We start from the raw sequence: 24,913 nt of genomic DNA, 5'->3' as shown, positions 1-24,913 counted from the left end.
TTTAAAAATGTCTTTTTTTCTCTCTTTCTCTCTCTTTTTTTTTTCTTTTAAACCACCATGCCTGGTCTCTGCCCCTAATACCCCTCTCGTATTCTATTTGATTTTCAGGAGGAGAATACCCTTTTATCCACCCCACAGAGGAGTACTCACAGAAGCACAGAGTGGATCAGGCTGGAAGGGACCCCAGTGGGTCATGTGGTCCCATCTCCCTGCTCAAGCAGGGTCTTCCCAGAGCACATTGCCCAGGATTGCATCTGGATGCTTCTGGAATACCCCCAGTGAGGGACACTCCACAACCTCTCTTCCCACAGTCCGATTTATGAACCTGTTTGTGAGCCTTCACTGGGCAGAGTCAGGTTTCAAGTGATGCATCTCAGCTGCACTTCTGGAGAAATTCAGGATTTTGTTCTCTGCCCTGATTTCCCGGAGCTGACACGACACCACAGCTGACATTTGTGGAGTGATCACAGAGAGCACTTGGATAACACCCACTGCAGCAGGAGCTGCACTCACCTGCTGCCAGGTGCAGGTGGCAAAGCCCAGGAAAAGGCAAAGTGGAATGGGGGGAAACCAGAAGGGAAAATCTCTCTCTTTGGAAGTCCATCACTGAAATGCTGAGGCTAAGCAACTTCTCCGAGTTACTTGTTAATAATCTACAAATGATAATTAATTGACAACTGCTGGCAGCTCTCTGGGTGAGGATCTGTTGCACAAGACAGATGTCTTTATTTGGAGTTGTGTTATGGGAAAGATGGGTTATGCTCCTACAAGTCACCCATTAGTTCAGCTGCTCAAACAAATAATTTTCTTGATTCACTGTAATACTTAAGACAACAGGAAGCCCTTTAGTTCTTAGAGGAAAAAATGTTACAGTTTTATATAAATTTTTTTTGGTATCATAAAAGATCGACTTTCATCAGTTACTTCTTCATAGTTATGAGCTGCTGTTGCTGTCATTTTAATGTTAGATATTGTTATAGAAAGAGGAGATACAATATTTCTTTCCGGTTTTGCTTTGTTTTAGTAAATTGTAAGTCATGATTTAAGTTTCTGCATTAGGGTTTATTTCTGTCTCCCAGTGGGATAATACAATCCACAGTATCTCCTATTGCTTTCATTTTTAAGAGAGGATGGATGAACCAGCTCACCTGTATGTCCTGTATGAAGTTAATTTAAATGCATATTTTGACTGTTATTTTTTTCTTTAATAGGAAAAGGATATTATTTAGGATGAGAACCAAAGATGAGAAATCCCAAAGGTGAGTTTCTTACTATACAAATTCCCAGGCAATAAATGAATGAATATCCTTTAAATGAGGTGAATTTTAATCCTTCTGTGGATGAAGTGTCCCTGGACTGGCTGTGAGGCCGAAAAGGGCACCTCTCCCCTTCCTCTCATGAAATCTCCTGTAATAACTGACTGGGGACCACTGGATGGGCTTTAGCACATCTTGAATGCATTTGATGGCCCATATGTTTAAACTTTGCTCATGTAGCCATATGTTGAAAACTTCCCCCAAATGCTGCTACTTCTTATTTTTAGGGCTGTTTTGAAGTTCTAAGAAAATGACAGTCTAATGGTGTGACCCCTTCACTCCAGACTGTGCCAAACATATTGTAGGCAGTCACTCCGTGGTGACCCTGGAGAAGTGGGAAGTGTAGGAGTGAACATTAATAGCAGAGAGAAGCTTGGCAAGTGACTGCAGGCAGGGAAATGAAGGCAAGTGTTTGGGAGATGCTGTGACTATTATCTTTTAAGTTAATCAAAGTTTCCTACTTTGTTTCCTGTAATTATCATTGTTTCCTCGTGTTTTCTGAGCATCTCCCCACTCAGAGGGGCTGGGCTTTTTTTTAGAAAGCTTTTTTTTCCCCCCAGATATAGTTATTTTTCTCCAGCAAAATCAGGTCCTTGTTACTTTAAAATCATAAATTTTGAGCTTAATGATTAAATGAAAAGCTGTGTTTAGATTTGAACCCTGAGACATGCACATATTTTGTAGTAGCCTGTTCTGAAGTCAGAATGACCCCTCATAGGAGGATTCATAGTTCTCATTTTCATCATTGCCAAAGCACTCAGCACCTCTCTGAGCAGGCAGGGGCCTGACTCTGCCCCACCAAGAGCCTCCTTAGAGCAGACCTGGCCCAAGCTCTGTGGATTTTTGCTTTCCCACAGAGAAGTAAGTGCACATTTTTCATTCTTCTATCACTGACATGGTTGGAACAACCTAAAATCCTCACCTGCTGAGTTTACTTCCCTCAAGCATCAGAAAACCTCCTTTCCCCATTCCTTTGAAGAAGTGAAACCAGAATTTCTTTCTCCTTACCACTAGTTTTTTTTTTTTGTTTGTTTGTTTTCTCTTTTGTTTTTCCAAATTGCCTCATGCTATCAGAGAAATGTCTTTGTGCTGTCAGGGTAACACTGTGTTGGGTGTTAAGATTCTTTGCAAATGTCCTGTAAGGGTTTGTTACCCAAAATAAAGTGTTTTAAGAAGCGAAAAGTGAAACAGGACTTCATTAGGTGTATATAATAATAATAATAATAATAATAATAATACAATGTATTATTGTAGCCCATCTAGACAAAGAGGTTCCTTTCCCTTTTCTTGGTAATCATTGTGCAAGACTTTTCATTCAGAAAGGAAGGATATTTTAACTGAGAACCAAACTGTAATCTCTCTGTACAAAATGTTGCAGATCATTAACATACAACCCTCTTCTTATGCTCACCACTACAATTTTATATAATCATCTTTAGGACTTGCTCATGCCCTTGCATGTATTAAGTCTTTTTCTGTAGAAATGATTAGATTATGGACCTCTTTTAAGTTCATCACCTTCCTTTTGAACAAGGGAGATGTGAGTTGAAACTCATAAATTATCAGTGGTTGCTTCCAAAGTGGCATTCACTGGTGAGCCAGGCTGGACCAACTGCAAGACAAAGAGACAAATAGGTGGTAGGAGCTCCCTCCCACACCTGCATGTGCTTGCAGTGGGTATCAAGAGCAATAGCTGAAGCTGAATGAATAATGCAAAATGGAAAGAGTGTCTTTTCTTCTCCGTTTTCTGCTCAAGAGCACATTATGTGCTCACGTTGGCTGGGAAATGCCATTCTCCCCATCCCTTTGTGCAGGCACGAAGCAACTTAAACTGAGACTGAAAGGCAGCAATCCAAAAGCGTGCAAAGGAAATCACTGGCTGGACTCAAATACATTAGAATATGAAACATGGCAATAGAAAATGTCTAATCCTTCTATCAGTGCTGAGTCTTTAGTCTAAATGCTAAGTGGGAATGCTGTGGCCCAGCTTTTAGACTGAGGAACTTGAACCTGATAGAGGGATTAGCCATCTGATATGACAAAGAGAAATAGCCAGAGTTATTGAAGTTAACAGTAAGAAAAACTTTCTAGAGGGAGATTAAAAGCTTGGGCTCCTGAATTTAAACCAGTATTTCTCTAGGTCTGGGGTGGGAAAACATAGAATTGCAGAATGATTTGAGTTGGAAGGGACCTTAAAGATCATCCAGTTCCATCCCCTGCCATGGGCAGGGACACCTTCCACCAGCCCAGGTTGCTCCAAGCCCTGTCCAACCTGGCTTTGGACCTTCCCGGGATGGGGCAGCCACAACTTCTCTGGGCAACCTGTGCCAGGGCCTCCCCACCCTCACAGGGAAGGATTCCTTCCCAATATCCCATCTATCCCTGTCCTCTGGCAGTGGGAAGCCATTCCCCTTGCCCTGTTACTCCAGGCCCTTGACAAAATTCAGCACAGACACAGCACCCAGCAGGCTCATGGCTTTGGTTCAAGTGGGGCATCAGCTGTGATGGAGATTAAATGAGGTTTAATGCAGTAACCAGTAAATAGTTGAGTGTTCTGTGCTCTCTGTGCCCTCTGCACTGACCCCAGAGAGCCAGCTCTCTGTTTGCTCTTGCATCTGTCTGACTCAGGCAGTCTGAAGGTAATTTTTCAGCAGTGAGTTAGAGCCACCACAGCACAGTTAACAAACTGCCTTGATGCATCAAGGCCTCCAACATGTTAAATATTTTGCAGTTTTTCTGCCAGAAACAAAGTTAATGTGAAAATACGTTTTTTGATGCTCAGGCACGTTCCAGACGCTCACCACCAGACTGATACATTTGAACAGAGAAAATTCATTCATTCTGTTAGCAGAAATGTTTGGAAAACATGCTTGGTCTGTTATTTCCCATAGCAGAGGGAAGCTCTGCATGTTCTCCACTGTACTGCTTGGTCCTGGCTGTCCCCACAGTACCCCAGGGCTGGCTGGCCCAGAACCTGACCTCCCAGTTCTGGCAAAATAGGAAAGAATTTTACTTTTAAACTCAAATCATAATTTATAGTTTCCTTAAGCAACTCTAGGAGGCTTTCAGGGCTTTCCTAGGGTTAGCAGCTTCAAAAAGCCCAGAATCAAGTTATCTTCCATTTAACTCCATTAATATCAGTCAAGCCATGTAAAGGACAGGTTTTATTGTTGGGTTAGATTCTTATGTTGTAAAGACACTGTTCAGAAGCCTCTAGGAAAGCAGGAATTGTTTCAGCCCCTGCTGCAGGTGGGTGTCTGTCGTTTGAGGGTCTGTCCCTTGAAGAAGCTCTGCCCAGTGATGGAGCCAAGGGTCACAACAACCTCAGATCAGTGCTGTTCTCCCTCTGAGAGCTGGCTGTGGGTCTGAAGGTCTGCAGGTACCTTTGGAAATGAGGGCTCTGACCATAAGGGCAGAGCAAAACAAGAGGGAGCTGGAGTTGAGGCAGGAACCCTCCCTGCTCCTGTGAGGGATGGACAGCTGGGTGCAGCTGACTTGACTGAGAATTGTTTAGAATTTGCTTTGCTGACTTGAAGGCAAGTTTTTTTTCTCAGTCTCAGATCTGAGGGAAAACCCAGTGAGAGAAGCTGTGCTGGGCATTCCATGATGGAATAAATATTGTTATGCAGCTCCTGAGCATCACTTTTAGCCCCACGGAGAGTCTGAGCTGAGAACAACCCCCCAGAGAGCAGCTTTGATTTTACACCTTGGAGAGGCTCTGCTGTGCAGCAGGAGCTCAGCTGGACCCAGAAGACGTTTTGCAGCAGCTGCTCACCCTGGGGGAGGCTCTGCAGGTCCCCCCTGCTCCTGTGCTGTGAGGTTTGTTTGGGCTCTGGGAGCTCCCCACATCATGTCCTTCCCTGCTCCATCCCTGGAAAGGCTGCAGGAAGGTCCTTTAATGTCTCTGGCTCAGTTTACTCAGCCACAGGACATGTCTAATACCTCTTTGAGCAGGTTAACAGCATCAGGAGTAACTTCTGCAATGCCCTGTGATGAGCAGTGCCATGCAAGTGCCAAGTGTTTCTATAATAAAGCACTTAATAACTAAGTGTGGCTCTCAGAGGGGAAAATCCATGAGTAACTCTGCAGTGGAGAGGGCACTCGGTTCTGTATTGCTGTCACTGCTCACTGAATACCCTGGAGAGATGTTTGAAATGAGTGTGATATCTTCCAGGGAGATCAGGGTACTTCCAGAGGGATTTTGCTCGGAAATCTGTGAAGCTTCTCTTCCTATGGCTTTTGATGGCTTATATCTTTCTCTATTTCTGTCATAATCCTTCATTAGGTTTTGTCAAACTGTTCCAATTGCTATAGCAACCCTAATGAAAACTTGCTCCCTAAATAACCACACCAATTTTATCAGGTCAAAACCTGCCCTTTACAGCTAATTCGCTGCCTTTTCACTGCACTTTTTTCCCTCTGAGTAGGGAGTTTGCAGTGAGAGGAGCCCAAAATTATTAACCCAAATATTTTTTTTTCTCTTTTCAGGTTAAATGAAATGGTTTCTTTTCAAGTCCTGCGCATTCAACTAATGTGTGTGGAAGGACACACCCTCTTGTTCCTGCCATGCTCTTGCTGGCTGACCTCTGTATTTAGAGCGAGGTAATGAAAGTTCATCATCATTACAAACCAGTGTGTGTAAGGTTTCTTTCAAATGCCCTATAAATCTAATGTGTAAGGTTTCTTTCAAATGCCCTATAAATCCAGGGAGAGGGTGTGGTGCGTGCTTTATGATAAAATTTCTACTATTTCATTGCAGTGAGATCTGATCTGGCTTGAATTCGAGTCTTCAGCAAGGCAGCCCATATTGTATCTGCAGCACCCCAAAGCTCTCAGTCACTTCTTTCACATGGAAATCCAAGACCAAATTTTGCAGTACCTTTGTTGGCATAAGAGTGGGTCTATAATTGAATAGTAAATGTCTCTTTTGCCCTTTCCCTTCTGGAATAATATCTCCTGTGCAAGTAGGAGATTTTCTTCCAGCTTCTGCCATTGAATGAGCTCTTTACGTTGGTTATTTTAAAATAATTTGTTTAACTTTATGGGTCGGGAGGAATAAGATGAAAATAAAAGATGAGTGGCAGGGTCTGCCCCAAGTTTCAGCTGCAGCCAAAGAGCATCAATAGATATTCCCCAGCTGGACAGAGATGAAATTATTCTCTTTGGCTGGACAAAGAGTTTTTTTGCTAAACGAATGACTGAAGTCAAACCTATAAATGACAGCACCCTAATAATAAAAACACCATATTTCACAAGCTTCGAACAGAAAGCAGGGGAATGTAGAATGAATTCAGCAGCTGAAATAGTCTGCCTGGTGTGTATTAAGGTACTTTGAAAGGGTATTGTGAAACTTCCATTACATCTTCTTACATTTTACATGAGCAGAGGCCTTCCTATATTTCTCCACAAAAGGGAATGAAAAAACCTTTCCTCCTATTGGAGAAAAATGGTTAAACACCCCCTGAAACAGCACATATGTCCCCAGATCAGAAAAGTGCCCAATAAGCACAATGCTAAGGAATCTGGCCTAAAGGACTCTTTTCCTTTTGCTGGCAGACCCCCACCAATTCCAGCACAGGGATTTCATTGGGGATGGAATATTTGAAGATATTCAAGGAGTGGAATGGAGGCAGATTCCCAAATTTTGCTAATACTCAGTGCAAGTTTCATGCTTCATGGTCTTCTCTGCTGGTTCCTGTGCTGTTCTCCCGTGTGTCTTGCTCCTTTGGTACATTGTGTTCACTGTGTGCCCTCTGACCCCTATGCCGGGAGAAGACTCCCAGTGGTTTGGGAATGGCCTCAGGTTTCACCAGGGGATGTTCGGGTTGGATACCAGAAAACTCTTCACTGAAAGAGTGATTGATCATTGGAACAGGCTGCCTGGGGAGTTGGTGGGGTCACCATCCCTGGAAGAGTTCAAAACATGAGTAGAAGTGGCACTTTGCACAGGGGTATTCGGTCAAAGGTCGGATTTGATGATCTTGGAGGTCTTTTTCAACCTTAAGGATTCTGTGATTCACTTACCCAGAGGATGGCCTGACTCAAATGTCCTCTGTAGAGTCTCACCCTGTGCTCTCAAACAGCCACGAGGAGTTTGGGAGGGAGGAGCAACATTCACTTTATAATGGTGCAGTGAATCAGAAGGCAGCAGGACTCAGTACCAGAAATACTGTGGGGCTGGAGAAAAAAGGGGGTGTTTGTAACCTGAGGAGTTTCTTCCCTGGCTGCAAGAACCCCCCCAGCTGAGAACCTTGATGAAGCTGCCCCTGGCAGTGCCCTCATCCCCTGCAGCTCTTTCCAATTTCTTCCACTGTCCAACGAGATTTCCATCACCCACCCACCCACACATCTTGTATTAAACCAGCACACGGGGCTTTCTGGAGAGCAAGATTTGTGTTGCCTGGGGGACACACCCTGTAAATACCATCCAGACAAAGCCTGACTCTGCTGGAAGTGGTGTGTTGGTGGGAAGATGGTGTAGGTGAGTTATATGTATTTTGTAGAAGTCAGCAGCTCAAGAATTGCCAAAAGCATTGTTATTTTACACTGCAGATGGTAGCAACCCATCAAATGAAAGGGGGAGGCTGGAGGCAGGTGTGCTGAGAATTCTCTGGGAGACAGCAGCTGCAGAGAGAAAGGTCTGCAAGGCAAAGTCAGGAGAATCATGTCTGAAATCAAAGCAGGGTCTGATTAAAGTGGGAATATTTTGATGCTGGGGGAATTTAGTGTAGGAAATTACAGAAAGCCAAAAAAGATCTCCAGAAACAACGTACAGGTTCAAATGGTGCTGCTTTAGTGACTGGAGGACATGGTGTGCAGTGAAAGCAGAGAGGCTGGTTCCCCCTCAGCAGCAGGGCAGTGCAGCAATGATTGGCATGGTTAAGCCAAACTTCAAAATTCCTCTCAGAAAAACACTGTCCTAAATTCTTTTTTCCTATACTCTTCTGTTCAGTTAGAAGTCTGTTCACTAAATACTTCATAATAATCTTATGTCACCTCAGTCTTACAGGAACATGCTGGTACTCAGGAACTTTGCTTCCCTGTGTTACAGGATTTTGATTCCTTTTGTAGGTTCCTTGAGCTTATTATACATTTAATAAGCTGCTGTGGCCCACTGCATCATCTGGAATCTCTGCAGTGAGCAAATGCTGCTCTGCTTTAGCTTCTGCTGATCATGACAACCAACCCACTCACATTATTTAGATCACTAATCCCACGAAATAACTCAGTGTCACTCTCTAAAGCAGATAAAAACCCCAAAACAAAACTCTCTTCTGAAACGTAACGTCAATCACAGAGAACATTTATACATTAAATGTTGGCTGCAGGGAAGGAAAAAGCCCAAACCTCTCAATTTCACTCAGAAAAATCTCTTTAGTTGTGAGTTTTCACCAAATGCTGTCGAATTCAATACATTCAGGAAGGTAAATTACCATTTACCTGTAACTTTTCTGCTACACACAGCACTTAAAGCTTCCTCAGCCTGTGCCCACCTCAGCCAGGAAGAGAGGGGAGCATTTCCAAGCCAGAAAACAGTAACTTCTTCCACCCAGTATTATTTTCTGAGAAAGAGGAATTGAGATATCTCCAATATTGAAGATTACTTGAAAATAAATGTTTTGCTGGCTGAAAGAATTCCTTTGAGATTTTCCCCTTGCCAAAGCCCATTTACATTTCCAGTCTTATTTAACTAGAATTTTTCCCACATCTGTTGCAGGAAATTAGGGGTTCATGTTCTGGAAATTGTGTTTCAGGAGATAACTCCCGGAACGAGGAACATCTCGCCAGGAAGGAGGGTTCTCCCCTGCACACCTTCTGTCTTTCCAGGAATCCTTTGGGAGGTAAAAGCTGTCTGGGGGCAAGTTTCTCATCAGCAGCATTTCGGGGAACTTGTGTTTAGCTTCTTTTTATTTCTTAAGTGGCAGCAGCTGAGCACAGATGTCTGGATTGGCAGCAATTCTGAACCCAATTAACCCAGTTAATGGCACCAGAGCCCTTCATGAAGTGAGGGATTATTGCAAGCAGACGTGGCACAGCCACTCACCCCTGTCGAGTGCCCTGGTGTCACCGAGAAAATGAGTGGAGGTAGGAGCAACCAAGTGATTAGCTGTTATAATATTGTTAATTAAGCACCAGTAGGAAGTTTGCCACTAAAATAGAACTAATCTCCATCTATTTCTCTCTCCCATGTTTGGCACTGTGTTATTAGATCACACAAAACAGTCTCAGTCCAGTCTCTGGGTAACAACTTCGTAAGAAGGTGTGAACGTGAAGCAAGGTGAGATGTGGGAGGTGTAACCCTGCCGTGGGGCATTCACTGAAGTGAATGTGTGGCAGATTCAGACCAAACAGCTGCAGGATTTCACTGGGGTCACCCATTCCTACCTCCCCGTGATGGTGGGCTGTGTGTGTTTTTGATCAGGACACCGAGCTGGAGCAGCCAGGAGCTGTAACCTGCCTGGACTGCACAACTCCAGGGGTGTTGGTTGGTAAGATTGCACATAAAAACAGTCATTGCAAAGTGCTGAATTGTTTCTCAGCTGTATAAACCAAGGAAATGCAAATAGCTGATTTTTTAGGTAGGTCTTCCTGCAATCCCTTCTCTCTCTTCTGTCTGTTTAACAGCAGCCTCAGCTTATGTGTGTTCCTGGTGGATCCATGCTCTTCTACACAAGTGGTTGGTATAATTTCCCCCAAATCAACCAGCTCAGGACTCCTGCCACCCTATTCACTGGTTCAGTTTCTCCCTTGAGTTAAACTCCTCTTTTCTGGGCTGTGCCATGAGGCCCATGTTGCTGAGGGTTAACCTGAGCAGCAGAGTGCTGCGGGAAATGGCACAGTCAGGGAGCAGAGCTGCTGCTGCAGAAAGAAATGCTAAAGCCGTGTTTCAGAGGAGATTTTAAGAAAACTACAGATAATATCCTGGCCTGTGTTATCCATTCAGATAAAATTGAGTATAATCCTACTCCTATCACTACACCACTAAATGTATTTAAAGGAAGAAATTTATTTCCCCTCCTATTATCCTTCTTTTCTCCTTTCCTCTTGCACTCTGTGCTACTTAGGAGTCCAAAAATGAATAGTTGAGCAAGAAACTTCTGCACTCCCCCTCATCTCTGGGAAATTTCTGGGCTAATGTTCATGTATTTCAGTGCTCTCTTCCTTCCCTCTGCTATTATGATTCAGGGCTTCAGAGACCCGTTTTGTAGGCAGGTTTTAAAGGTTACTCCCTTTAGTACCTCAATACCTCTTACTCGAAGGTTATTCTGCCATTTTTTCCCTTAGAAGTCTTCAATTTTTGTTTTAAATGACAAACGTCTCTTCCTGCCTTTTTGAAGAGAGCTTCTCCTTTCACACTGCTTTTATTTTTGATCACAATGAGCTGCAGCAATTATTACCAATTCTTTAGGTGCTGTGCTGACTGGCAATGAGTGGTGGCCATGGACATGTAGGTCTTTCTGCATCTTCATCAAAATTCAAGACCAAGTCTAGGCTTAGCCCTCTTCTTGGTATTTTGAATTAATTTTTGGGAATAACTGAGAAATTGAGCCTTGTCAAGACAATAATGCTCATTATGTAAATTCTAATCCAGAAGAGGCAGCATCATTTGGATTTTGAGTTGACAATTGCCTCTGATTCTCTGCCTTCAGGACAGCATGACCCATCTCCTGCTGAGCTGAGGTCTCAGTATCACTTATCCCCCTGAAAAGGGCAGAATGTAATAAATTTAATATTTGAATTCATGATTTCTTGCTTAGTTACATATGTCATGAAGGAAAAGCAATAACATTACACGATTTATGTAACTAACTGACAGTCCAAATTTTAAGGCTTGAACATTGAATATTCATGCCATGTTTATGTGAGCTATTATCTACTGGGGCGGGAATGTCAAGAATAAATTCAACATCTTCTCTCAAACATTTAGGCAAATAAATTATTGGTTAGTCTGAATACTTATCTGGGTTTTACAATTAAATCCAGGTGTGGTTGTGCACAGGTAGTGGTTGTGCACAGGCACAAAATGTGCTTTAGGAGGGGAAAGAATTAACTATTTAAGCAAAATACCTTCACTTCTTTGGGGAACAGTGGAAATGCATTTCCCCTTGTACCCAGTACAAAATATCCCTGGGACAAAAGAAGAACCTTTTCTCCAGAAGAGCAAATACTTGGGAACCTGAGGAAGAAATGCCTTCACCATGGCAAATGTAGAGCAGCACTTAAAAAGGGCTGTCTGCTGAAATAGGGAGATTTGCAGAATAAAGAGCAAATGCATTTTCTCATTACCTGGGATGAAAAGGCACTAAGATTTTCATTTTCAATTGAATGTGATAAATTCCTCTTTCTAAGAAATAATCTATAAATTGAAAAGATTTATAAATTCCTCTAAAAGTCACATTTTCCCATAATATGCCAGGCAAGATGAGAGGCAGGTGAGCTGCTCTTTCCTGTCCACCTTTGTACATGTAGTCTTGAAGTAGGGCAGGAGTGAGATGCAGCACCTAATGAAGTTAATAAGAACATTTCCACTTGGGGCAATCTCTGATTTATTTTTATTAATTTTAAGCTTATTCTGTCCCACATGTTAGGAAGGGATTTACACTAATCTGACAAGTACTGAATGATCTGGTTTAAATCACTGGCTGCTGCTGGAATGTTTGGAAGGCAGACAAACCATGTCAGCTTTGTTATGTAATGGAATTCAAAGACTGGAATTTAGGCAAAGTCCCAACACTTTTGTTGAGGTTTTTTTTTAAGTTTACAAAGACAACTACCCCTCTGTCTGTCTGCATGTGAAAACAGCGCAAAGGCCTTTCTTCCTCAGCAATGCCACTCTGAGGCATGACATTGAAGACAACTGCTTTGTTCATTTTTTTTAATTTATTTATTATTTTTATTTATTTATTTCAAGTATTCAGAAAACAAGCAGACGTGGCTCTTTGCCATATGGTTTAGTGGGCATGGGAGTGTTTGGTTAAAGGTTGGACTTGATGATCTGGGAGCAATTAAGGAGGATAAAGACCTTTTGAACAGTATATATATGTGTGTGTGTCTGTGTGTGTATGTTTGGCAAATAGAATCTGTCCCAAGATATCCATTTCTTCCCTGTCCATCTGAGGGATGTTACTTCAGGTTTGAATCAATAAGGTTTCATTTCAGCTCTCCAGCCTTGAGCTTAGAGTGAGGACATGGAGAAAATGCAAGTTTCCTGCCCAGTTCGTGTGTTGTTTTTTCTTGGTCTGTGTGTTCTCACCTGGGTGTTTGCACTGCAGGAACACAGCAGAGTATTATGTTTTTTGGAGAAGTTATGGAGCTATTTGGCAGTATAACCTAAAGAAACCATCTGTGAGTGACTTGGACTTGTACCTTCAGTGTCCCCAAAAGCTGTGAATAATTACCTTTCTTATTGCACTTGAAGGGCTGGTACCCTTTGTCCCAGTCTCTAGCTTCTTGTTAAGAAAAAAAACCCAGTTCCTTACATCTCACCAGCAAGGTTTTCCATTCCTGGTGCCATATTGCTTCATTCTCTTTGAGCTTGTAATGAACGTCTGCTCCTTTGTCTCATTCTCTCCCTTTGCTCTTCCCCCTGTTCCAGTGTGTGATTACCAGGGACTGAATTTGTGAAGTGTATTTAAATGCTTAAACCTTTTTTAAGCACCTGACTGACTTTGTTGGTTTTTTTTTTCCCTACTGTGATTAGGATACAGGCCCGAGTGATTAATCTGTCTTCTTGAATAATGACAAAAACGTTGCATCAGCAGGAGAGGATCTAACCTTTGAAAAATTCCCCTGGGATCATCCCTTTCTGCTGGGGATTTCACTGCCAGTCAGAGCAGTTAATAAAAAAGGGAAAGCCGATAACACTGCCAGAAGTTTTTGCCACATGGAAGTCAGAGAATCAGTGAGATGCTGTCAAATGTAATGTATGGCATTATTAATATGAAGAATTTCAGATCAAAACGGGGCTTACTGTCCCAGAGACTGGGTCATGTGGAAGTGGCTGAGGAAGTCTTCAAGTGGAAAATCCAGAGGGGAGTGCTTGGGCAGAGTTTGCAAAGTCATTAATCTTAGTATTTCAGGGGGATGAGAGAGTGGAAGGCAGGAGAGGAGATGCTCCAGCTGTAACGCTGAGTGTGGATCAGCCTTTGGTCTCTGAGCTCTGTGAGATGTGGGAAGCCTGTTCCTCCTGGTGGGCAACGTGGGTGCCTGGGCAATGCAGGGAGTGGGGAAGGAGCCCACCCAACTGCCCATCTTGGCTGCCTGCAGCACTGAGGCACCATCACCACAAAGGACCATCTCAGCCTTTCCCTGGTGCTTTTTGCCCTCTTTTGTGAAATGTCACACTGTGAGAGCAGAGGTTCTAACCCTGCAGGGACTCACAGTGCCTGGGAAGAATTCATTATGTTTTCAAGCAGGCCCAGACTGTTTATTTGTTTAAATATTTGTCTTGTTTGTTTCGTGTAAATGATCCCAACCCTCGTTATCCAAACACGCTGTGTAAATTCATCTGGTGCAGCTGCTGGGAGAGGAGGCAGCTCAGGGAAATATCCACCAGGCACCCTGAGCCCCCACATGGCTTGGTAACCTAAGGAAGCTCTTCAGCACCTTCTGTTGAGTGCACAAATCGTTTGACAAATCCCATCTTACTGTCCATGAATTATCCACAAAAAAAGTTGCTTTTTAGGTATTGGTTAGCTTTAAATAATTTCTCAAAGCTGTACAGATTTTCTTGTGGATGTTTCATGCCAAGATCTTTCTTTGAGAGCAGAAGGGACCTGATGGGCTCCTGGTGATCCCTCGTTCCTCCACTGACCATAACCCTTGGAAGCAAATTTCTGCTGCACATATTTCGCTTCAGGAATTTCTTTGCATGAGTCTTCCCAGGTTCCTTGGGCAGGTCTGCAGAAGTCCCTGGTACTCTGGGCACCCCCCGTGCCCTGTGGCCCTGGACTCTTGCTTTGGTCCAGCTTTGGGACTGTGACTGGGTGGGGGGTTCCTGCCTGGAGACCTCACAGGGGATGAAGGGCTGAGAAGGAAAAGTGCAAAATTTGGTAACAGCTTTGCTTAGATAAGCTCAGCACCAGGTTTGTGTGATAATTTTAAAGCAAAATTGATTCTCATTCTGCTGTGTTAGAGGTTTGGTTTTTTATTTAATTTAATTGTCTTACATTAAGGGCAGCTAAAACACAAAAAAAGATGGTTCAAGTAAGGTTTGCTGCTTCCTTGTGACTTTTGCAAGGAGCAGTATTGCTGTACCACAGCAGAGGAGGGAAGGGCAAGTAATGGAGTCATCAACAACATGAATCTCCATCTATTTTTACCTCTAATAGTTTTTTGGAGGTTTTTTTTTGGACAGCAATATCTATAGGTTTTAGTTGGCCATCAGGTAAATTTTTTTTTTTTGATGGACCAGATTTTCTTTCTGTAATTGTCTCACTGTCCCAGCAGTATTAACTGGTCAACAACAACTTTATTTTCTCTCATTATGAGCAGGCAGGAAGCTCTGTGACAAAATACTCATCTGGAAAAACCCTTTGACACCACGACATGGATTCATCCCATGAACACTGTGCCCTTTCCCTCACCCTTCCCTTCCCTCTGTCCTTCTCACCATTGTGTCTCTGACCTCTCTCTATAACTGAGCTGTAAAACAGGGGAAGATTCCTCTTTCCAGGTAAAATGAGATGGAGTCTTCCTCTCTAGATTCCAGGGAATTGTTACTTTAATATTTCGTGTTTCATACAGATAATCTCTCAGCAACAGAAGGGCACTGCCACAAGATCCACCTGTGTCCTTGGCCATTTTCCTGAACTCCCTCATTGCGAGGGGTCATTTCCAAGACACCAGGAAAAGCCCCTTTTCCTGTTGGAAGTTTTCCCAGCTCTCTAATTGGTGTTACTTTTTTTCCTCATTACATGTCATGGGCTGTTCATCAAGTCCTGCCTGAACTGCAAAGTGATCTTGAAATGTCTCAGCAACTCTCAGGCAGCGTGCCCTGGTACCAGGGGAAATCAGGGACTATTTGCTTCCTCAGATACTTTCCCTCATAATGTAATTGTGCAGCTTTTCAACAAGGATTTAAAATACTTGTTGACATGGCAGGGAAGGTCTGTTCTGCTTCTCATCCTGGTGTCTTTAGGGGTTGCTGTGTTCCTCACAAGTCTAAACTTTCAAGCAGTGAGATTGTAAAGCTCCTCGTGCTAATAATATTTGTCTTATAACACTACATTATAAAAAAGTAAGAGTGAAATGTCATTGCAGCTGAGAAAGGTTGTACCTGGAAGATTGGTTCTGCTGTGCAGCCAAAATACCTACTGTTCTTTATGGTGTAAGGCCACATAACTAAAATCTGAAGTGGCACATTGCATTAGATTTCCTCGAGATAAAAATAATCCAGTGCTCTTCCTGTGATGTCTTTATTTCAGTAGCATCAGAGCATCAAAATATTACTGCCTACTGATCATCTGAGAGAAAACAGCCAGCATGCCTTGAGTGAGACAATATTGGGTGCATAAAAACGTTCCTATTTTCAGTAAGCCCTGCCAGTGGTGGAGACACTCATTTGGTTGCTTTAAACTTGCCTTGCACGGTTTGATTACAGAAAGGCTTTGGCAGCAGAAGTACAAGGACTTGTTCAGGAGACCTGCTCTGAGTGTTTTTAGTTAGAGCCAAAGGGGATGGAGACACTGTCCTTCAAAGTGTGGTGCACCATGTATTATGTGTGGCTTTGCTGTGGGAGTGAACTCACCTGCCTGGTTTGGTGTCAAAATCACCTGGATGATGGACAAACACATTGGGGCAGCTCAGGGCTGTGTCTGAGCTCTGGGAGGGCAAAAACAAGGCCACACCAGGATCTCAGCACCATGCAGACAGCCATGGCCATACACTTCTTCACAAGGACTTTTTACAAGGACATGTAGTGATAGGACAAGGGGGAATAGCTTCAAACTGAAAGGGGAGAGATTTAGATTAGACATGGGGAAGAAATTCTTCCCTGTGAGGGTGGTGAGGCCCTGGTTGCCCAGAAAAGCTGTGGCTGCCCATCAGTGGAAATATTTAAGGCCAGGTTGGGTGGGGATTGGAGCAACCTGGGATAGTGGAAGATTTCCCTGCCCATGGCAGAGGGAGGGGAACTAGATGGTCTTTAAGGACCCTTCTAACCCAAATCATCCTAGAATTCTATGATTCCCTGAGAAAAAGAGATTGCCTGAAGCCTGTGGTCTGGGATCTGGTTAAAATAGGTCTGTTTTCTCAGCTCCCAGGCTGCCAAGTGTGTCTAAACAGCTGTGGAGATCCCTGCCTGAAAGCTGTGCCCCCCTCACTGCTCTGCAGAGTTATAATGACATTCTGCCCAGAAATGACTAACCAGCAACAGTCCATCCATCTGCCTCCTGAATCCCAAATGGAGAGCACTGACTTGTCCCATCACATTTTGCCACGGTGATGCACAGTGTGAGATGTCAGGCTGCACATCCCCCTCGTGACTGGTGAGATCTGTGTTAAAAAGGGGGATTTAAAACAGGCATTGCTTGATCCTTCGGTAAACATTGGAGCCATGGAAATATCTGCAGTGTATCTTTATGCACATGGAGGATAATGCTCAGAAAGGACAGGGATGCTTTTTTTTTTTCTTGGCTTTCTGGAAATTCTGACCAATAAGCTCAGTGTGGAACAATTAAGGTTTTTGCAGTTGATTGTGCTCAATTGCAAGAAATGGAAAGGAGGTGTTTTCACTCCAGAGGTACAGTAATATCCCACTGGGGTATCCTGCCCTCTGAGCAGCTCTGGATCTGTGCTGTTACAGTCCCAGCACTTCCCAGAGCTGCAAAAGGTGATGAGCACTCTTTGTTTGTCAGAAGAAGAGACAAATTGTAGGATTTTTTCAAATCCCTCCAATATATCTGTGAGCATGAATGACACTGCTGTTATCTCACCGGGTGTTAGAAGTGCTACCTTTTTTGTACCTTTTGATTTTCAGCTGTATCTCTTCATTTGAGCAGAGAGCTGTTTCCCCCACAACACTGTGCAGAGATAAACCCTCTGTTTGGGTCTGTGTGGGTCTGGGAGGTGCAGCTGGTGCTGGGAGCCTTTTCTTCCCTTGCAATGCATCATTTCTGTCTTTCTCTGGAGAGGGGCCTGTTTAAAATCTGCATTAAAATATGCTGTGCAGGCCATGGGCAGAGGAGAGAACAGACTGGCAGCTCCTGCTTGGAGGCAATGCTTGGAATATTGGGAAGGGAGGAGAAATGACATCTGTCATGGTGGGACCCCTGAGCCAGTGTTTTTTGGGGAGGGCTGCCACGAGTGAGCAGGACACAGGAGTGGGCAGTCACCCCCATGGGCAGCTCCATGCACAGGCTGGGGTATGAGCTGGCCCAGTGGTAACCCCCCAAATAAAAAAAAAAATGGCAGGATTAAAAAAGGGAGCAGAATTAACACCAGATCAAAATATCAGGTGGGGAATTAATCAAGGAAGGAAACTCTCTGAATTGATTACACTGAGCACAAATTCCACCTCGATGGCATTTCTGAAACCAGACGAGGAGATGAGCATGGCGGGAATGTTAAAGTCATTTTTTTGTGATTTATTTAGCAAGCTCTGATCAGGCCAAAAGGGGAGGGGGAACGACACTGGCAAAGATGTTGTTCCTTGTTGGAGCCAGTGACAGCTTGGAAGCAAGTGACCTTTTGGCACTGGGGGTTAAAATATGAGCAGACAAAGAACAGCATCGGGTACTTGTTAGAGCTGCCACCGACCCCAAATCACACCCTCAGAACAAGCACAAGTGTTCAGCTTCCCCACCTCCCATAGCACAGCCTCTGCCATGCTATAATCATACACAGCCCGGCAAAAATGACAGTCTGCTGGTTTTGCAAGTGTTGAATCCCAAGAAAATGCCGTATTTAGATGTTATTTTAACAGACCTGGAGAATGCAGCCTCCAAACCGAAATGTAGCGGTGGCTGCATGAACATCCAAGTGGTTTTGCCATTTCCAAGCTGGGTTTGATTTATTGCAAGGGTACAAACCCAGCAGCATGTGTGTGTGTGCATGGATTTGCAAAGAAGCCAGTAAGGACTGAAAAAAAAAAAAATCAATGAGAAGGAATTTAAACTGTTGCAATTATCATTTATGTTCCTTTGATTTCAAATCCATTAGCAGACACCAGGGAAGTAACAATTAGGTGCCAAGAGACTGAAGGACAGGTCAATTTAAGAATAAAGAGGTCGATTTTCCAGCAAAAGATATCAACAGAATCTCATTTAATTCAATTCAGACATTTCATTTTATTAGAGGTAGATTTGCTATGCTACATATCTCTGGTTATCCCTGCAAAGGGACATTAAGGGCATTTTGCCATTAACTCTGTAAGGGAGGGTGAAATGGAAAATACAACACGAGAATGGCCTCTTGCAATTGTCTTTTAAACCTGAAACGTTTGATTTACAGATTCCAGGACAATTATCTACCCACACAGCAGCAAGGAATGCCCACCCAGCTGATGGATACAAACACTTGGGAAAGGATTCAAGAACGTGCTTTGGGTTTAAGTTAAATGTCAGATCAGGTGGGTAATGCAGGGCAATCCCTGGGGCTGTGTGTCCTCCTCTGAGACATTGAGGTCTCTGCGTAAAGAGAAATCTTGGATTGGATTGATCTGTAGATGCAGGTGGTTTATGTTGATATCTAGATAAAGTATATACATACACACAAAATTTCATATATATTTGGTGGTGGTGTTACTGCTGTGGTTCCCTGGCCAGTCCCACTCCCCCACATCCCACTGGTGCTGGGAAAAGCTGGGGGGTCACCACAGCCCTCACCTTCAGCTCAGCCCTCCCTGGTGCTCACGTTCCTCCAGGGCTCAGCCCTGGGGAATGTTCTCACGCACTAAAAATGGCATTTTTACGTGACATTTATTTCAGCTGTTTGTTCTTGTTGTCCTTATTTTCATTAATGAGGACACGGATATGGGCCCGTGTGCCATGACTGCGCTGGATCCAAAGGGAAACGGGAACTTGGGAAGATAAAAGGCTTTCTAATGCTCCATCAGTCCTGGAGCTTGCTACTCCTGGTTCTATCTTAAGCTTTAAATATTTGCATTAAGATCCAGATTGCGAGTAACTGGCCTCAGAATAGCATGTGAAACAGGAATTTTAAATGGAAATGTGGAGTGGAAAATGTGACGTTCTGGAGCTGGGCTTATCTGAGCGTGCAGCAGAGATGCAGTTGTGTGCTAAGGCAGAGACTCTGCTCAGAGGACGTTCAGCAGTGCAGGCTGGATGCTTTTTTTCCTGCCTGGGAATTGCAGGCTGCCTTCCTGCCATCTTCCTTTCATAATGCATTTTAATCAAGTCACAGGATGGCGAATTTGCAGTCAATCCAAGCCAGGAATCTATAATCTCATCCAGAATTACTTTATAAATAGAAACAATTTAATACTTCTGTGTAAATTTATGTCCACTATGTGGTTGGGATTTAATATGAAATGTGCTTTCTGTGCACCTGGATGGGAAGTGGATAAATGAAAGCTGCAGGAATGATTCAATTTGTTTGTCCTGGTCGTGTGGGGTGTGTTCACTGTGTTGATTGCTGTTCAAGGCAGGCCCATTAAGGACACCTTCTCTCACATTCTCCGTGGCAAAATCACATTAGTTGAAGCAGCTCACACACAAGTGGTGCTGCACCCTATATAACGAGGAAATAATTAAACAACCAGACATTCCCATCAAAATATGTCACTGGGAAAGGGGAGCCAAAGCTGTTGTGGTCTCTGCCCTTTGTTTCCATTTTTCCATGTGTGGGGTGTGCAGGCAGGGGCAAGTGCTGATGTGACCATAAAGCACTGACACCATCCTGGAGCACAAACGAGGTGGGAACTGAAGGTGAGTGTGTTTGATAAACTCATTTAGATGATGAGGTGGAGATGTGGGTGTGCTGGATGTGTCCTCCTGAGCAGGGGCCCCTTACACCAACTGGGAGGGGGTGCCCTGAGGGACAGGACTGGCCCAGGCTGTTGAGGTCCACAGCTTGCATTTGCCATTGGAAAGACTTTGTCTGTGTGATGTTTGTGTTTGTCAGACAGTCCTGTGATAGGACCCAAGGGAATGGCTGGAGCTGTGCCAGGGAAGGTTCAGGTTGGACATTAGGAACTGTTTCTTCCCCCAGAGGGTGGTTGGGCACTGACCAGGCTCCCCAGGGCAGTGGGCACAGCACCAAGGCTGCCAGAGCTCCAGAAACATTTGGACAGCACTCTGAGGGACAGGGTGGGATTCTTGGGAATATTCTGTGCAGGGCCAGGAGTTGGACTTGATGATCCTGGTGGATCCCTTCCAAGTCGGGAGATTCTGTAATTCCAAGATTTTGTGTGTGTCCGTATTTCCAACCCCTCCTTTGCTCCCTCAGCTGGGGAGTGAGAGCTGCTGTCACACAGCACCCACACCGCAGCCTCACAGAGCAACGGGAGCTTCTGAGGGCCATGGGAAGAATAGAACGTAACCAGGGAGTTCAAGGTCAAAATTAGGGCTGGGGATAAAGGACAGAAAAATCACAGTAAATAAAAGAACTGCTGACAGCAATGGGAAATGAATCATTTCATACAGCAGCTATTGCTGAGAGCTCTTCCAAAGGAATGCTGGAATTACTCACTTTGTGCTAATGCAAAGTTACCTTCCCAAGCCCTGGCAACTGCTGATAAGAGTAAGATCAGCACAACTCTCTGCTACCTGAATGGGCTCAAAGGAGATGTGGAATAGCAAAGAGATGTAGAACCTCCCATGAAACCTCATTCCAACCCCCTGCCATGGGCAGGGACACCTCCCACCAGCCCAGGTTGCTCCAAGCCCCATCCAACCTGGCCTTGGACACTCCCAGGGATGGGGCAGCCACAGCTTCTCTGGGCAAAATATTTATATAATGCAATTTAAGAATGAAAAAAATACCACAGTGTGTAGGCAGAGCTGTATTTTTTAAAAGAAACACATACACTTAGAAAAAAGCAACATTCAGACTAAAAGGCAAGTGAGAAGGAACTTTTCTTTTTACTCAAAATACTGTAGAGGTCTGAGGAATTTTTTTTGAGGTTATGTAGCCCTCTCCACATATAATCAAGGATTTATGAAATGAAGCAGGACTGAGGGCAGAGCTTTTGTTTCATGCCTTCTTCTGGGCTCTCTTCATCTTTGTTCATGTCTCAGCAACCTTTTTTTTATTTAATTTTCCCAGAGCAGTTAAAGATAAAACAGAGATTAGAGCCCTGAGAGCAGCTTTAAATGCAGCTGAAACCCGCACTTGAGTAACTGCACTGAGAGTAAAAATGTCCTGATTGAGGAGATTACTCCAAGTTTAACTAGACACCTGTGAAAAATATAGCTCCAGAGATGATAAATCAACAGTATTACTGCTGGTTATTATTAATTTGGGTCGTTGGCCTTTAAAGGGGACTTTGGTACCTGAAGTTGGATGTTAGAAGGCTGGGCTGCTCTGAGAAAATGGGGTTTGGGATGGCGTTGTATCACACAGGAATTATTACACAGAAAAGTTTTAAAAGCATCCCTGAGGGACACTGATCTTTCCTCTTCTAACCTAAACTCCTCATCCATGGCTAGACCCTTCCCTCACTAGACTGATTGAATTTACCTCCCTTTGCCATGACCTTGTCAGGGGTTCTGCAACAATAATGAGATTGTAGATACTCTCAAAGATAACATTAATTCCCAGTATACCTCTCTGCACTGTGGGGCAGCCCAGGCTGAGTTCCTTTGGTTTTCCACTGGGAATAGAGTGTGGTGGTCTCTCCAGTCTCCCAAACTGCTCGTGCCCAGGGTTCATACCAAGTTTTCTTTTTTAGAAAATAAGTATTACAAGTTCCTAACCCTTGTATTTTTTTAAAAGTCACTTCTGTTTATTGTGCTCATAACCATCAGATCAAATACATTTGCATTTTGGGCTCAGAGTAAAATCTATAAATTTATTTTCATTAAGAGGATTATTTTGTTCTTGTCCAAAACAATGCAGCAAAACATCACAATTACTCCGAGTGATCATTGTGAGTGTAGCCACTAATTAGTGACTGATTTGGGGAACAAAACAATCCACTTGGGAAACATGATAATTACCCACATATTTCTTTGGGTCAGGCAGCCACGTTACATCAAACATTAGATTTATTATTCCATTTAAATAATTTTGAAATAATTAAAATTGTGTTGTGCATCTGACTGAGCAGATTTGAGATACAAAATCGTACATCTAAATTATGAATCAAGTGGAGCATTGCCCAAAAATACGAGAAGTGAAGTACTTTTCTCACTTCTGAGGCAAAAAGGAGGGAATCTGTGTTTTCTACATGACCATATTTCAACATAATTACCGTTTTTTTCTGTTTGTTTTCCTGTGCCTGAAAATGTGCTAAAATATAGGTCCAAGGAGTACTAGGACAACGTCACCACCTCTGCATTGGTGGTTGTTTACCCTCAGCAGATGCTCACAGGAAGGTCCAGGTGCTTCTGGGATGTCACATCCTGTGGGTGCAAAGAGCTCCATGTGCTGGATAAATAACTCCAACCTCTGCCCAGAGACAGCTGCTCCCCCTGGCAAGGGAATGTTTATTCCCTAAATACCAAAACCTGGTAAGGTTACACCAGATATTTGAAAGAATGATGTTCTGAATCACAGAGTCCAACCTCTGACTGAACACCTCCATGCCCAGTAAAACATCTCATGAGGTGCCACATCCTCTCATTTTTAACAGTTCCAGTGATGGTGCCTTCACTTCCCTGAGCATCCTGTTCCAATGCTCAACCACTCTTTCAGTGAAGAAATTTTTCCTAATATCCAACCTGAGTGACAGGATTGGTTAACCAGGCTAAAAAAATTTTTTAAAAGTTTGTATAACAGGTATCTATTAGTGGTTTTTAGAACATGAGGGGGACACACAGCATCCTCCACAGGACCCAGCCTGCCTCTGTGGCAACACATCCCACCTGTTTGCAGAAGGCAAGCAGGGCAGAGGGATGGTGTGATGAGAGGCAAACCCCAGCAGAGCATCACTGATCCCACAGCTGGGTGGTGTGTACCCCCAGCAGTGACCCCTGTGCTCCCAGGGGGGATCCACGGGGAAGGCACAGCATCATCTCTCTCTCATTTCAGTATTTTGATGGTTTTTTCCCCCCCAGTTTCTAGAAATTCCACTTTGCTGCTGCTCTGCCTCTCCGGGGTTTTTGCTGACAGGACAGAATGCTGGTAGCAAACACATTATTCATTCTGATTGAATGCCTGGTAATTACGTTATATATTTTTCATTTCTCAAATTAAACCCCTTTACTATTAGGAACAGATGTTGAATTCGGGACTCTTGTTGACTGTTAGTGTGACACACACATGAAATGTTTTGAACGAGAAGGCTGATTGAATTTCAAATATGCTGATCAACACCGGTGGAGTTGAAAATAATTGAAAGTGGGAATAGCTGAAATGCTTCCAGGGAGAGAAGACAGAGGTGGGGTTTGCTTTTCAAATTTCTGAGACCATAAATCATGTTAAATTCTGCAGACTAAATACAATCATTTACTGTATGTTACAACACCAAACATGAGACTTGCATGGTTGTTACTTCAAAATGGCAGGAGAAAGGAATTTTAAAAATAAGGCAAAAGTATATTTTCAAATCAAGACTTTGGATATCACCCATGTGCTTGTAGGAGCTTGTTTGGGTGTTTGTTTTGGTGAGGTTTTTTGTCATTTGTCATTTACTGTTATTCAGTAAAATTACTTATTTCAGGAAATCTGCCCTTATTGCTCACCAAGGTGTCCAGGTGAAGGCTGAGCTGACTCTTGCTGTCCTTTCACCTGTAGAAGGCCCCAGATCCCTTTCCCAACTGGAGAAGGTGATGGCTTCACTCTGCAAGGGCTGGTGGTGAAAAGAAGTGAGGAAATTATTCCAAAGCACCCAGGTGAGGATCAAAATCTCCAGGCTGGAGGTAAGGGCAACCTATACCTGTTAAAATAAGGAGGTTTTGTTTGGCTTTTGTTTTTAGCTTCTGTGGACAGATTTGTCTGTACATGTATTTTGACGTGGTTGTTTTCCAGCTGTGCAAAGGTTGAGTGTCTGTAGATTACTTTCTTACATTAGAATTAACAAAATTCCTGTGTTATATGTAGAGCTTTGTAACCTGATTTTGCAGGGTTCGTTGCATACAAGGAATGAAAAATCTGAGTTTGGAAAGTAATACAGTAACAATTGCAATTAACCTCCACAACCCTCCAGGTAACCCTGTGGTGTTGGGCTTAAATCACCTTGCTTTTAATTAAGTTTAGTGGCCAAATACTGCTTTTCCTAAAACATTCTACTGCATTTCTTCTGCAACAAAATGCTTTAAAGCCTGAATGTTGGTGCCAGCTTGACCTTATGTCAACTACTTCCAAGAGGTAACGACACAGGGAAAGGAAATCCAGGTTGAAAAAGCAGTTTTCTGAGCAGGTACAACTTTCATTTGTTACAAACCCCTTTGGTATATGTGTACTTTCCTCTTACATCTGATGTAATTTACAGATTTATAACACTCGCTGAACTTCTCGAAACAAGAAAACTCCCA

The 24,913-nt window shown here is 43.5% G+C and overlaps 1 long non-coding RNA gene across 1 annotated transcript; it reads left to right on the top strand.

Annotated features, from left to right (window-relative positions):
- Nucleotides 1-607: 607 nt before the first annotated feature.
- Nucleotides 608-24,279, top strand: LOC108507020. Its single transcript, XR_001877940.1, has 4 exons — nt 608-695; nt 1,212-1,259; nt 5,805-5,918; nt 24,174-24,279. It is a non-coding gene; the product is annotated as an uncharacterized LOC108507020 (long non-coding RNA).
- Nucleotides 24,280-24,913: the final 634 nt, after the last annotated feature.

Source organism: Lepidothrix coronata, unplaced genomic scaffold, assembly GCF_001604755.1.
Source record: "Lepidothrix coronata isolate B3197 unplaced genomic scaffold, Lepidothrix_coronata-1.0 Scaffold236, whole genome shotgun sequence".
NCBI lineage: Eukaryota > Metazoa > Chordata > Aves > Passeriformes > Pipridae > Lepidothrix > Lepidothrix coronata.
Note: the sequence above shows the minus strand (reverse complement) of the source record. Positions and strands in the feature narration are given on the sequence as shown.